The following is a 15,314-nucleotide window of genomic DNA, read 5'->3' as shown; positions in this document are numbered from 1 at the left end:
TTTCTTCAGACCTAAATGGCAGTAGTAACACTACTGATTTCCTTGAATGTTTGCATAGATATTTGTGGTCTCATTGGGATTTACAGATGAAGCCTTTGTGTATTTGGTGATATAATGACTTTTCTTCAAGCAGTGTGATGAGGTTGTCTTTTGTTTTTCAGTAAAAAAGACTTGACTATTAATTGGATTGCTTTGAAATTTGATGCGCACGTTCCCATTTCCCTCAGGATGATGAGCTCTTATTTTCTCCTCCAGCAGCTGTTCAGTGCTTTGGTTTATGACTACATATCTGCAGAACTAATTGCATTCTCATTAGCCTCACCTGTACTTTATGTTTTGAAAGTTTTGATATGCCACCTCACTTGGGCACATTAAGCATAAACAGTACACTTGCTAAGAATAACATGTTAAATATATGATGTTATTGCGATTCCAAAGAAAAAGTTTATTCCATCACTAGAAATCTTAATCATTAGTGAAATAACACAATACAGTAGTAATATTTTACATACAAATACTTCATGAGTCAATCACGTGGCACCAAATTAGTGCAATTAGTGTAGGCATGGTCATGGAAATCTGCTGAAGATAACCAACCAAGCATCACACTGGGGAAGAAAGATGATTTGAGTGCCTTTGAATGTGACATGGTTGTTGGTGCCAGACAGGCTGGTTTGAGTATTTCAGAAACTTCTACATGACCACCTCTCAGGTTTACAGATAATGGTCCAAAGAGAAAATATCTGATGAGCAGAAGTTCTCTGGCTAAAAAAGGTTTGTCAGAAAAGAATAACCAGACTGCTTTGAGCTGAAAGGAAGGCAACTGTAACTCAAATAACCGTTTATTGCGACTGGCATTTGCAGAAGAGAATCTCTGAAGGCACAAGTTATCGAACATTGAAGCAAGTGGGCAACAGTAGCAGAAGACCACATGTCACTCCTGTCAGCTAAGAACAGGAAACTGATGTTACAGTTCCCACAGGTTGACCAAAATTGGACTGAGCTGAGTGGTGGTTATGGGTCAGCTCCTTGCTTCCATTCTTTCTCTCAGTGTGAAGGTCAGTGCTGTAGATCAGCATGGCAGGAAGACTGGGTCTACGTTCCTTACCACCAGATATACCACAGGACCTGTGGATAAGACAAAAGTTCAAGATGGAGGAGAAAAGCGATAGGAATGAACGTTTATGGTACGTTTGTACACACATTTACACAGAAATTTGACAATATGAATACTAGAAAAACATTGCCTTCTCTAATAAATCTTGATTTGTGCTCCGACATGCAGCACATACTCAAATGGCCTCCACAGTCACCAGGTCTCAGTCTAATAGAGCACCTATGGCATGTGGTGGAACAGGAGATAAGATCTGATAAATCTGCAGTAACTGTGTTTCTATCATGTCAATATGAACTAAAATCTCTGAGGAATTTTTCCAGCATGATGATGAGTTTATGCCACAAAGAAATACAGTGTTTTGAAGGCAAAAGGGTGTCCAACCCCCTACCTAATGAAGTGGCTGTTGAGTGTGTATATTGCTGTAATGGAGTGAGTTAGGCTCACACTGTTTAAATGTTTACCCAATAAAAGAAGCTCTATCACTCTTCTTTCAATTTTATTTTTTCGTTTAATCCTGACAGAAATTTATCATGAAGAGTTTGTATCTAGCCAACATTGCTGTTTCATAGTTTTAATAAATTAGACAATTTTTGATGTCTTTCAGAAAACTATATCACATTAGCCATCCAGATTAGGGTAGACTTTGACAATGGAACGATACATACTATTAGATTACATTGTTAGGTAAAATTATATAACACTGGTGTTTGTGGTTAGATTCTTCTGAGCGTTGTCTTGCATCACAAGCCAACAACATCTCATTTAAATGCAGAGCAATATTACAAACAGACAGCTAGAGTGTATTTCATTATGGGAAACACAATTTTCAGAAAATCTGCAAACTAAATTTTGAATTAATATGGGTTTGCAGTCAGCACTGTTGCTCTGAATATAATATTTGATAAACAGCTCATGGCTCTCATGTTTCAGTCGCTGTTATTAAACCACTGCAGAAGAAGAGGCTTCATGAGGGGATACAATTAAAAGAGCATCAGACATATCTTAGACTATGAAAAAACTATGTGATGAAAATATTGCACTTTTATTCGTTTCATTTGTCAATTTTTCATTACTTCACTGAAGCTGGAGTCTTAGTTTATTCAATAAGCCAAGTTTTTAATGCCCTTTGTTGCATAGACATGCCCTATATATATATATATATATATATATATATATATATATATATATATATATATATATATATATATATATATATATATATATATATATATATATATATAGTCACCATCAAGTGCGGGATCTACCAAGGAGATGCTCTGTCCCCACTGCTGTTCTGCATAGGCCTGAACCCCCTCAGTGAGATCATTAACAAGACTGGCTACGGATACCGACTACGGAACGGAGCAGTTGTCAGCCACCTCCTGTACATGGATGATATCAAGCTGTATGCCAAGAGTGAACGAGACATCGATTCACTGATCCACACACCAGGATATACAGCAATGACATCGGGATGTCAGTGGGTAGTCAGAACTGAGGGGATCGAGCTACCAGAAGGCAACATTGCAGACATAGAGGACAGTTACAAGTACCTGGGGATTCCGCAGGGAAATGGGAACCATGAAGAGGCCGCTAGAAAAGCTGCAACCACCAAGTACCTGCAGAGGGTCAGGCAAGTCCTGAGTCAGCTGAACGGTAAGAACAAGATCCGGGCTATCAAAACGTACGCCCTGCCCGTGAACAGGTACCCAGCTGGTATAATAAGTTGGCCAAAGGAGGAGATAGAAGCCACTGACATCAAGACAAGAAAGCTCCTTACCATGCATAGAGGGTTTCACCCCAAGTCCAGCACCCTGAGGCTGTACGCTAAGCGGAAGGAAGGGGGCCGGGGACTGGTGAGTGTCAGCACCACAGTCCAGGATGAGACAACAAACATCCAAGAATACATTGGGAAGATGTGCTCAGTGAATACCTCAGGCAGCAGAAACCCAAGAAAGAGGAGGGAGACGAGGAACCATCATGGAAGGACAGGCACCTGCACGGTATGTACCACCGGCAGATAGAGAAGGTGGCTGATATCCAGAAATCCTACCAGTGGCTGGACAAAGCTGGACTGAAAGACAGCACAGAGGCACTAATCATGGCAGCACAAGAACAAGCTCTGAGCACAAGATCCATAGAGGCTGGGGTCTATCACACCAGGCAAGACCCCAGGTGCAGGCTGTGTAAAGATGCCCCAGAGACAATCCAGCACATAACAGCAGGGTGCAAGATGCTAGCAGGCAAGGCATACATGGAACGCCATAACCAAGTGGCCGGCATAGTGTACAGGAACATCTGTGCCGAGTATAACCTGGAAGTCCCGAGGTCAAAATGGGAGATGCCCCCAAGGGTGGTGGAGAATGACCGAGCTAAGATCCTGTGGGACTTCCAGATACAGACGGACAAAATGGTGGTGGCTAACCAACCGGAGATAGTGGTGGTAGACAAACAGAAGAAGACGGCCGTAGTGATCGATGTAGCGGTTCCGAATGACAGCAATATCAGGAAGAAGGAACACGAGAAGCTGGAGAAATACCAAGGGCTCAGAGAAGAGCTCGAGAGGATGTGGAGGGTGAAGGTAACGGTGGTCCCCGTGGTAATCGGAGCACTAGGTGCGGTGACTCCCAAGCTAGGCGAGTGGCTCCAGCAGATCCCGGGAACAACATCGGAGATCTCTGTCCAGAAGAGCGCAGTCCTGGGAACAGCTAAGATACTGCGCAGGACCCTCAAGCTCCCAGGCCTCTGGTAGAGGACCCGAGCTTGAAGGATAAACCGACCGCAGGGGTGTGCTGGGTGTGTGTGTGTATATATATATATATATATATATATATATATATATATATATATATATATATATACACACTGGTCTACATGCCCATATATAAAATACAACCTGAATCTGTTTGTTTAATTGTTTGTTTGTTGCCTGTGGTAGCACTTTCATAAAGGCACCATTTGATGTGCTTAATTTCTGTTGTTTCAAATTCGGCACACATGAGGAATAGTAAACAGGATCATTAAAATTATTATTTATCACTGTTATCACTGTTGGCTAATTTGCAGTTTTGATCAGGCATTATTAATTTGTGTTTAAGTTTTTAAAACCTCACTGACTGGAAGTACACTCAAAGACTTGCAGGTGTTATTTAGAGCAAAGTGTTGTTTTGGCCTTAGACTTAAGGAGCTTTTAAATTTGGGAATTTTTCAAGTGGAAAAAAAAATAGCCTGAGGCTCACGGGGTTGACTGTGTGACAGATTGAGGAATGAATGAGTTGTGGAACTCTAAACCTTGCAGATTGCAAAAGCAAGCAGAAAACGCAAAAGAGTTAACTCTCAAATTTAGATGAGAGTTCAAACACATGCTGTGAAGCTTAGATGGAGTCTTAGACTTTTAACACAGATGCCCCTCGATGTGGGATATTTTTGTCTGCTTTATGTTTTGCATAACTTCTAACAGATTAGTCGATGGGCCTTCATTTGTCTTGGACTCGGACAAGCAATAAAATGTATATGAATGCCAGTAAACTAGTGAGGGAACCAGAGACAGGCAGACTGTTGGAAAGAAGAAAAAAAAAGAAAACGGATAAAATAGTGAATAAGGACTGATGATGAAGACTGGTCAGGGAAATGTATCTGCTCACAAGCCATTCATTTCCAATCCCCCATCCTTCGCATCTGCTCAATCTTTCTCTATTACAGGCCAGATGTATTCCCCAGTGTGTGCAGCACCGGTGTCATTTCCATTCGACACTTTGCTCTTAGCTTCGGTGCCACTGGAAAATGACAAAACTGGAACCACAGCAGAACTTTCTGTTCCACACACCACAGGCAGAAAATTGCCCTCTTTTCACTCTTCTTGCTCCATTTCATCCAGTTGTAGCAGGGCTGCAGTATATGCTTATTCATTTACTGAGATCCATGCCAGACCGTGTCACTTCTTTTCTGTACACATATACAATTGTGCAATTCCTTCTGAATGCATAAGAAATGTAGAAATATGAGGGACCGTGGTGTGCATTGCTTTTTAAATGTATGTAAATCAGCTTGTCTCTGTGTGATTGACATCTAATGCAAGCTGTGTTTTTGCTTTGAATGTAAATGATTTGTGGCAGACAAGGATTACAAATTATTCGCTGACTTTATTTAAACGTCTCTAATCCCACTTAATTACGTACTGGCTTCCACACTGACTGCTATCCTCGAGTTGTTTACTTAAGTCTAGTTTATTCAGATATGGCTCCTGCCATCCCATCACACCCCCACAAATAAACCAAGCAACCACCTTCGGAAATACTTTCTCCTGCTATCTCTTTCATGCAAGTGCTACTATTTATGGGCTTTGTCTCTCTCTGACTGGATTTGTGTGCATGTGTGTATAGTTGTGTGTCTGTGCACATCATTTTATGCCTGTGTGCACAGTGAGTCTATATATAAGCCATTATGTAGAGTGCAAATGAGAGAGTATTATAACCTGAGTGTCACCTTACTTGGAAATTTCTAAATGAACTGCAGCTTTTTTTCTTTTAAAGAAAGAGGGAAACATTTACAGAAAACATTTCAACTTCCACTGAGTCCTGCACTGAGTCTGAAAGTAACTTAATTACTACAAATCATTTTGCAAAAGGCCTAAGCTGCATAATTTATCAATATCTCTTTGCTGTTCATGTGACATAAACCTGGGCTAGGGGTTTTTTATCAAGTTTTAATATAGCCACTATTAGCCACAATAGCTGCTGGCCTGATCAATGGATTGCAAAATAATTCCAATATTTGTAGTTTAAAGTGTATTTGTATTTGTTAGAAAATATATTTGCTCATTTTTTACACATTTAAAACATTTGAAGGGGAAAATAATCTCCTCCTAAAATGTCACTGATGAAATGTCACCAAAACAACCTTTGCACAACAAATGTCTATGATTCATGATCTCTATGGGAGGTCCTTGCTTCTGTCAGGAGCTCATGACAGTGTGTAGTAAAAGACAAACTAAAGTAAAGTTTATTTTAGACCACTGTAATCATCAAAACACCAAATTAGTGACTATAGTTATAGTAGAAAAATACATTTCCTCCAGTACAGTCCACAAACTTGTACAAGTTGCGCTGAAGCTGTTGTGGTGTAAGATGGTGGTGCAAAAACATTTTTTCCTTTAACCTGTCCTTAAATACTCTCTAGACTGATCCTGGCTTATCTTAGTCAGTACCATAAACCACGGAAACATTATAGTTTCATTCATTCTTTCTAATGCTGCCAATTATACGTGTCAGTCTTTCAAGTTCAAAGTAATTTTCTCCTTTTCACTTTCCCTGTTGTGATTTCACAAATGTTTGATCCTGCACTACAGCATTTCTCTAGTAGGAATTAAAATAGTTTGTGACGCTGCAGGACACTTGCAAAGTTTTGAGATGCTGTAGGTGACAACTGTGACCCACTGTTCTCCTGACAGTATCACTCAGTAAGGCCTTTTAACCCCCTCTTGGACCCTCCACCAGTATACATGTATCATCATCAGTGCTGCCAAGGATAGCATGTTTCATCATCACACTGGCATTCTCTCTACCCTGGGACAGAATTCAAACATGTTGTCCAGACTTTCCATTGTACTCACAAAAAATAAATAAATAAAAACATGTTAAAAATCTATATCTCAAGAAACATCTAAACCTGACTCCTTGTGTACCCCCTCAAATCAAATAACATCCTGCTGCACTAAGCCCAAAGGACCTTAGGACCTTACTCCAGCTGTGGAACAAATTAACTGGAGGAGACGTTAGTTCATAATCATTTTAAAAATCTATACATACAGAATCCTTTTGCTATGAAAATATTGAACTTGGGGATAACTGGAGCATCACAATGGTGAAAAAAGGGTGAAAAACATTCACTACTCCCGTGTGTAGTAGCATCACATTTTAGCTAACATATAATTGGCAACCAGGAACAAAAATCAACAAGGCTTCAAAGAAGACAGAGAGAAGGTGACATTTCTGAGTAACTAGAAATCAAAGATTTCCAGAAACACAAACCACCAGGGAGAAAACTGCAGAAAAAAGGTGATTTTTGGCTTCAAAATTCTTAACAGACGTCACCAAAAATGATGCAGCTATCTGGCAAATTAGAGCTGTGTTGTGGATTCGTTATTGTATTACATTTATGCATATTTTTATATTCATCAAATCATTTCCAACCCCCTCATGCTCTATAGGTGGTGTGATTATCATCATTAAAGGGCACAACTCCAATTATGACAGAAAGGTGATCAGTCAGATCAACTTTAAAAAGATATGTAGTACATGAACCATCAGCCTCCACTTCAAATGCATCCTAAGCAGTTTCCAGTCCTGGGCGTTTTTTCCTTGTATTGTTGCAAGTTAGGAATGATAAAATCTTCTGGCTGTGCCTAAATGGCAAAGTTGAGCTGCGGTTGATCAGTCTAACCTTTTGATCTATGTGGAACATGTGTGTTAAGCAAAGCGCTTCAGTTCTCCATTTTCATCATGCACTCCATGCTCTGCTGTGCTCCCTGCACTAGAAAAAAATACCAACAGAGAATATTAACTAAACAAGATTATTTCTAAAATAGTTATGATCTTACTGTAAGAAAACATCTGAAATTCATGATAAATGATGAAACCTGGATGTCAGTATTTCAGAAAAAGTTCACATCCCAATCTGGGGCTGCATCTGAAGTGCATCACATGTTGTTGCATTACACTTCTGCAAAGCTATTTTTAACTGAAGTATTGCCACCCTCTGATGATGTACATCTTGCTGCTGGTGAGCTCACCTGGAGCTATGGGGTCTTATCTGCCTCTGCTCCGATTTAAACCCACAAAAGTGAGAGTGCTGCTCAGAAGTGCCTCGGCAAAGCGTGCAGTTTTGAGTTACGGGTAGGTCGGTAATGGAAACTCAGCCTTCAGGTTATATGAGTTTTCTCATCAAACCAGAGAGCATGGTAATATGGTTGGTACAGACAAACCTTGAAGGGTTGTGGTGACTGTGGAGAATCAGGGTGTGGGTGCTCAGGTCACTTAAGGTTTGAGATGATGATGTAAGCAGTGAGAGAAAACATTATGCTGCGGGATGAAGCCTGGTATTGCTGAGTCCTGAGTGGACGGCTGAAAAAGCAAGTCAGGAGGTGATGTGTTGGATGTTTTCGTGTGAATTAGGTGTTGTAGATTTTCCAATTTCCTTTTAGAAGAATGTTGTTTTGAGAAATACTCAGCACGATGTGTTCTGTAAACGCATTCTTTTAAAAATGGAATTCTTACAAAGAGCGGAAATTCTAAACAATCGCATAGCAAGAATATTGTGGAAATGGGCTTGAAGCACATCATGGCAAAAATGCGATAGTACTCAGCAGACTGTTCGTTACTGCAGCACAAGTAAAGTTTCTTAAAAAGGTGGTCATTTCTCGGTCTATGTGAAATATATCTTGAATATCTTTTTTAAAGTCTGTATCATTACAGGCCATTTTCTCCTTTAACCAACAACATTCGGTTTAATGTGGCAAAGAGACACTTTGAGTGATCTGAAAAAGGAGTTCAGAGAAAAACGACTGCAGCCTCACCAAGTGTATCAGCCAGCCAAGCGTTGATAGCATTATCAGAACACTCCACAGAGAGCCAAACAGCCAAACTTTTCACATCAATGTGCTGCTTCTGTTGTTTTTGTGTGCAGCTGAGAGACAGAAAGTGTGTATGTGTCTGTGTAGAAGAGCGCGAGAGACAGAGATAGATACTCTATAATGAGTTTCCATAAAGCACTCAGTGTGCTATCATTGTCGTGATTTTATGAATTCATCATAAAAGAGTGAGTAAATGTCACAGTTGAAGGTAATGGAATGGGATGCTGGGTCGAAAATGAAAGGCAGAAGAGTAAGAGAACAAAAGGGGGGGGGGGGGGGGAGGAAATTGTGGGGACTCCTGTGATGATTCGGCTGATAACAAAAGCCACGACTGCTGTTGCTCGTGTGTGCTGTCTTTACCCGGGGAGATGTGGGGGAGGGGGGGTTCACTGGGCGAGAGCTGGCCATGTCTCTAAATAAAACACGACATTGATTTATGAGTGTGAGCCTGCTACGAGTGTAGCAGGACTCTGCAATCACCCGCACAAGTGCGCACACACAAATACACACACACGCAAAATCACAGTGCAGTTAAACCACTGAGTACAGTCTTGCACTGTACATCTCAGCAATTCTACTTTGCTTCCAACAGAGCACAGCTTTCGGCACTGCTCTTTTTTTTTTTCTAAGAAAGGAAAAAGAAACTTTTTAGGTATTATTCATTCCACAGCTACTTTTCTTTGAGACACCATAATGCGCTCTTCAGCCTTCATCATCACAATGAAAAGGACTTCAAAGCGGGGAAATTAATTAATTAATGAAAACCAATCACTGTGCATTTGAGTTTGGAAATGAAAGTCGCTGGCCTGTTTGTGTAAAATGATTGATATGGTGGCGTTTCGGGCCCGTCACAATGAAGTTTGAACACAGAAGTGGCGAGCTACTTCCGTGCCAAGCTGACGGCAAACAAACGCTGCAAAAGCAATAAATTCTCCCTTGAAGTGCCTGTTTGTAAAGTTGTGAATCTTTGATGCCGTATTAAAACTACTGCTGTTATCTGGCTGTGCTGCTTGGTGATATGCGTTTGTATCATTTATGTGTCCTTTTAAAAAAGCGCACCCAAGGATGACAAGGTTTTACCAATCGAATGTATAATGTGTATAAATAAAAATGAGCAGGAACCACAAGGGTACAGCAAATATAACCAAAAGTTATCAACTGTAAACTTAAAGTTTAGGCTGTAGGTCATGAATGATCCAAGGAGAGAAACAATGGTCAAATGGGCTTCAGAACAGGTTTAAATTAGTTGAAGCAAGAAAACTAAAGAGAAGAATGTTGCACTAAATGTTTGATTGAATCACAAAAAGCTGATGATCAAGCAGTGAAAGTTTCATGGTGTCCCATTTACCTCCATGGTAAATAAACAGCTGGCAAGTTAAGCTTTAATCGTGTCATTTTGGTTTTAATTCAAATCCTGTTAATGTCAAGTTCACCTTTGCTCAGTTTTGTCCTGCTGCACTGCACTTGGCATAAAATATTCTCTCATATTTCAGATATTTATCCCATTACCAGACAACACTGGCTAAATTAGTATAAATGCCAAAATATAAACACCTTAATTAGAATAAACAGGACCAAACCAATGAAGGGTGGAATAAAACTTTTCATAATCCGATAAGAATAATTGCAAATGATTTAATCTGATTATTGTCTGGAGGTGTTCTTTCTTTGCATGATCTCAATATTGCATCTGCGAGGGTAAATGTCACCCCTCTTTCTACAAAAACACTGAAATTGTTCTCTGCTGTGAGTTTGTGTTTAATAAAAACTCTCAAACAATTAAGTGCAACACATTAACGGCAACTGCTGTGCTGACCAACAGATACTTTTCTTCTGGGAGCTGATCAAAAACAAGCAACAGAGAAAAGACGTCCACCTGGGAGGATGAGCTCATGACGTATATTGAACTTTTGCACCTGATGGTAAAAGTGTGGCCGCATGCAAACTCCAGTCCCAGCTGATCCAAACGCTTTAATCTGAATGACTTCAATCTGGATGAAAGGACCAGATGTACAAGTATTTTCAGTATCTTTAGGATACTGTATTAATATAACAATGTACCATTTTTTTATTATTTAAACATCCTGAACTAATGTAGCACATAACAAGCTGAAACAGCAGAGGTTTGTGCAGTCGTTCCACTCTGTCGGCCTCGCTTGAATGCAGCATCAGGTCCAAATAAACTGGAACAGTTTGCCAGCAGCTGAGGAGTAATCAGGACAATGAGAGGCAGCTGAGTGAAGTCAATCAAGGAAGATTTAGTACCTGTAATGGGATGTAGAGGACTCGGCCATGACAGAAATGACACCTTTTAAGTTTGTTTGAACTTCAGTCTGCTTGTAATGTGCTCAAATGTCATCCTGAAGCGGAACCAATTTAAAGAAAAGCAAGTATTTTTAGATTAATGATGTATGATTACTCTTTGTAATTTCTATACCCAGCAGTACTTTGAAAAGCTCACTCCACGATCCGTTAAATTAACCAAAGACCTTTTAAATGAAGCAAATCAAAGAGCGAGCTAACAATTAATATAGCTCTGAGAATAGCACCAGCTGAGCTGACACAAAATCCCAGGCACAGTAAAGAGAAGTGGACCACTTCAACTTGAAAACTTTTCAGAAGAAAACTGAACGTGGGAGCTTTATTGCCGTGTAATTAGTGGACAATGTACAAGTTTGATAATGACTGCAAGGGTTCCTGTAGTTTCACGAGGATGTGAAGTAAAGACTTTTCAGGGAAAGTATTTTATATTTTTGTATCTCTTTTGATTTCAGTTTAGGTTTTGTTGTTGAATTCTCAGAGCTTGTCTGCTCACATCTATCAGTAGCACATACATGCTGTTCAGTGCCATTGCACAGTCTGTATTTATGACTTTTTTGATCCTTTGATAAGACACAACAAAAGAAAACACAATCCCAAAACGAATGTAAGGTGTTTGATTCTCCAGCCTTTGTTTAAAAAAGGGGGGGGAAAGAAATGTGGCTTAGATAGATGTGAGGTAAGAAAATGCAAAATAGTTGAGCTGACAATCAGCGTGAACATTATGGAAAATTAGCTGGTGCTGTAAGAAGGTTGCTCTGTTCTTTTATTGTTCTGAAGCCTGAAAAAATAATTGTGCTTTTACTCTTTTTTCCAGCTCCTTGATTTTTCTTTTTTCTTTTGGTTGAAGGTTGAATCTATGTATCTCCGCTTCCGTGCGTTTTAACGAATATTATCTCTCCATGCAACGTTTATCACAATTTATTCATACTTAACAGCAACCGCACTTCTAAAATGGCATCCATTAATGTGTGATATTTCAAAGCCACATCCAACAAAGGCTGCTATTATCCAGCCTTTTTCTCTTTTTTTCTTTTTTCTCCTTTTTTTTTTTTTTTTGATGGAAGAACTTTGAGGGATTCGCAGCAGAAAACAATGGGACAGTAGAACGAAAGGTCTACACAGCTGCGGACAGACAAAATGAATAGACCTGGAAAAAGTCACCAGCATCACCTTTGTACCTGAGCCTCCCACTGCTACTTCACTTCAGATAAATCAAAATGCAGTCATTTTCTGTTTCCCAGTTCTAACCACGACTTTGTCTACACATTTCACATCATATTTTTCTCTTAAATGAAACATCATCACTTGCAAATTAGCAGATAGCACGGCAGGTATCATAAGAAATCACTTGGTAGCTTTTGTCACGACTGATTCTCAGCGAGAGATATTTCAACTGAAAGATATTTAAAGGAGCTTGAGTTGTTTACCTAACCTCCGCACAAAAACTAGAAACACAGGGTTACGCAAGGTGACGCTAAGCTTGACACCTTTGGTGACATTTGTTTGGTCATAAAATCAGACATTTCTGTTTTATCTTCAAGAACACTTTTAGACAGTAAACAAGTCAGTCCCACGGGCAGCTCTAAGACGTCGACCTTATACGTATGGACAAAAGAAGCTTTAACAAAGAAACTGAGACCTATCATGTGACAAACTTTCCTTTTTTTCACAGAAGTATAGCTGCAAGGTGAAAATTTTTACAGAGAAAGTGCTTTTTTTACTCTGATATCCAGTTTTTTGTGGTAAAATAGCAGATGTTAATCAATATTTTTAAAACTTACACTGAACTTTTTTGTAATGATTTTCTACCCATTTTTTCATCCTCTTTCTGTATCCTGTGGGTATCATATAGGGTAGAAGTGGAGTCATGCACATCAAGAAAAGTAAGCATCCACATTATTGCCTCCTGTGATTTTACTCAGATCCCAGTTTTTTCTCCTTGTTGACTTTGTATGTCCTGTTTTTAAACCTATATATTAGTTACATATATCAGTGCTTCATTTCATAACTTGGTTCTCAGTTTTTTAAACTACATTTGCTATGGCAAGAAAGTTACAAAGAGAAAGAAACTCTGAAACTGCACAAAAATTCTCTTTCCCTTCACTTTTTTGGGTTAATCTGTTCTTTGGCAAACTAAGCTTTATTTAGTTAAAACACTTAATGCGCATTTCGTGTGACTCATGTTGAGTGTGAGAACTGCAACACTGGCATCTCTCCTTCTTTCAAGTGATGTAGTTTTGCTATGCATATTTAAATAGTGGAAGCTTGTGAAAGATGTTCTTATACCAGAACCAAAAATGATAAACAGAAGGATCTTGTATGTTGTCAGAATGTGTGCTGCAGCAAGTGTGATTTTTAAAGTTTCATGAGAAAGGCGAGGGTTTAAATCTTCCTGCCTGAATATTGGATCAGACAAGCATAAGTAACAATCACTAAGGGAAAAACAGAAAAATCGTAATGTGTCAAAATCAACAAGTTCATCCTTTTTACATAATCTCTTGGTTGCACCAGTAAACACAATATACCACTTATAGACCATTTCAGCAGGTTCAGTGCATCCTCTGACTCAGGCTACAGCAGAAATCAGTCATTTGAACATGATGCTTATTCACAGCTCTTTGATGCCAACATTGCTCTGTCATGCAAAGTGGTGCCATCCTCCATGAAGTATTCAGAATCTGTTGGTGTACTGTCAAAATCAGGGGAATGAACCTGTGTTCAATCATGCAAAAACTTCTTAAAATGGAAATTAATAGAGGGCCTAAAGGTGGGAGAGAATGCAGAAATATACAAGATGCAATAAAACATGCATAAATCGCCTTTGCCCCTTGACTCGCAAAATTGAATATGGAAAATGCATTTGCATGTTTTGGGCACTGGCAAAAACTGCAGGCCCGGAAAGATGAGCTGACTGTTCTGTCTTAAAGTGTGGGCAGAGTTTATGTATGAGGATACATATAGTAGTTTTATTATCTGTCTATATGCCACAAACACCACCTCTCACACCACCTCCTCTGTGTTCGTCTCCTTGTTTCCTGTGCACCTACTCGCATTTGAGTGACGCTCTGAAGGTTCACTGAAGATCACATCTGAAAGCGAAGACACTGGTGCATACACCATCAAGCTGCTGCATGTGTGTGGAGATGTGGCATTTGAAAAAAGATGAGCGTGCATGTTTAAAAAAAGACAAGGTGGAGGATGTGGGGGATGCAGGGGAGGGGCAGTCGAGCGACAAAAGTGCGCCAGCGTACCGCACACCGACAAAGTGCCTTGCGCCTGCCTGCTGCCTGGTGTGGGGAAGGGAGATGCGACCTGTCAGTATGAGGGGGCTGGCTGAATGACTTCACATCACCCTTTCAGCTCCAGCAACTTCCCATTTATATTGTAATGCAAATCCACGGCCTGTCCCAGATGGTGCTTTTCCAGCATCGTGGGTGCATAGAAATATGATTATTTATCCCAAGCACTTCTCAAGTCTTTAATGCACCCTCCTCCGTCTGTTTCTATCCCTTCTTTCTTCTGGCAGCAGTTTAAAGTCTGTGCAGTGTAATGTGTCTCTCCCTAATGGCAAAGGAGAAAAAGAATGGATGATAAATTTGCTGAGAATTTGACAAGGGACTACCTAAGAGATTACAGAAAAGCTGGAGAGAAACAAACCTGAGTGCATAGGTCTAAGGAAGGAAAAGGGAAAAAAATCTCAGGTAGATCATTTTCTTGGCTGAGCATTAGGGTGAGAGGCATACGCGGTAATTCTCGTGACTCAAAAGGCTTTTAATCACCACCGCTGAACAAAATATAGCCCACAAGCCCACATCAGTGCTGAACATCATATTGCTGAAAGCACATTCAGAATTTTCCCTGAATCAATTTGCCCATCTCTGCCTGTGTGGCACATGGAGGCAGGCTTAATGTTTCCCGCTTACACCGGCTCATGCTTTGGTTTTGTACCATCAGTAGCATCTACTAAACAACTTATAGATTTCACTGGATTAAACTTTAATGAAGTGTTAAATAAGCAGTAGATTTAAAAAAAAAAAAAACATTATAATGGATCTATTTTACAGATATTAGATACAGATAAGGACAATGGAAGTGGAAGGCAAATAATATCGACCCATACTCGGAGTTTTGATTATCCTGCTTTTGCAAATATTTTTTTATCCCACCTAAAAGTCAATTTTCAGACTGCTTTGACAGCGCTTTGTAGTCATTCTTGATGGGATCATCTGTGTGAGGTCATGCACA

General features: G+C 39.8%; 1 long non-coding RNA gene across 1 annotated transcript in view; it reads right to left on the bottom strand.

The window, feature by feature from the left end:
* Positions 1 to 294: 294 nt before the first annotated feature.
* Positions 295 to 15,314, bottom strand: part of LOC145423189 (uncharacterized) — a 32,254-nt gene continuing 17,234 nt past the window's right edge. Inside the window, exon 4 of the long non-coding RNA XR_013904305.1 lies at positions 295 to 1,128. This is a non-coding gene — a long non-coding RNA (uncharacterized LOC145423189). The remainder of the gene's footprint in view (positions 1,129 to 15,314) is intronic.

The sequence above is a fragment of the Astatotilapia calliptera genome, chromosome 20 (assembly GCF_964374335.1).
Source record: "Astatotilapia calliptera chromosome 20, fAstCal68.1, whole genome shotgun sequence".
In the NCBI taxonomy this organism is placed as follows: domain Eukaryota; kingdom Metazoa; phylum Chordata; class Actinopteri; order Cichliformes; family Cichlidae; genus Astatotilapia; species Astatotilapia calliptera.
This window is presented reverse-complemented; position numbering and strand designations above follow the sequence as displayed.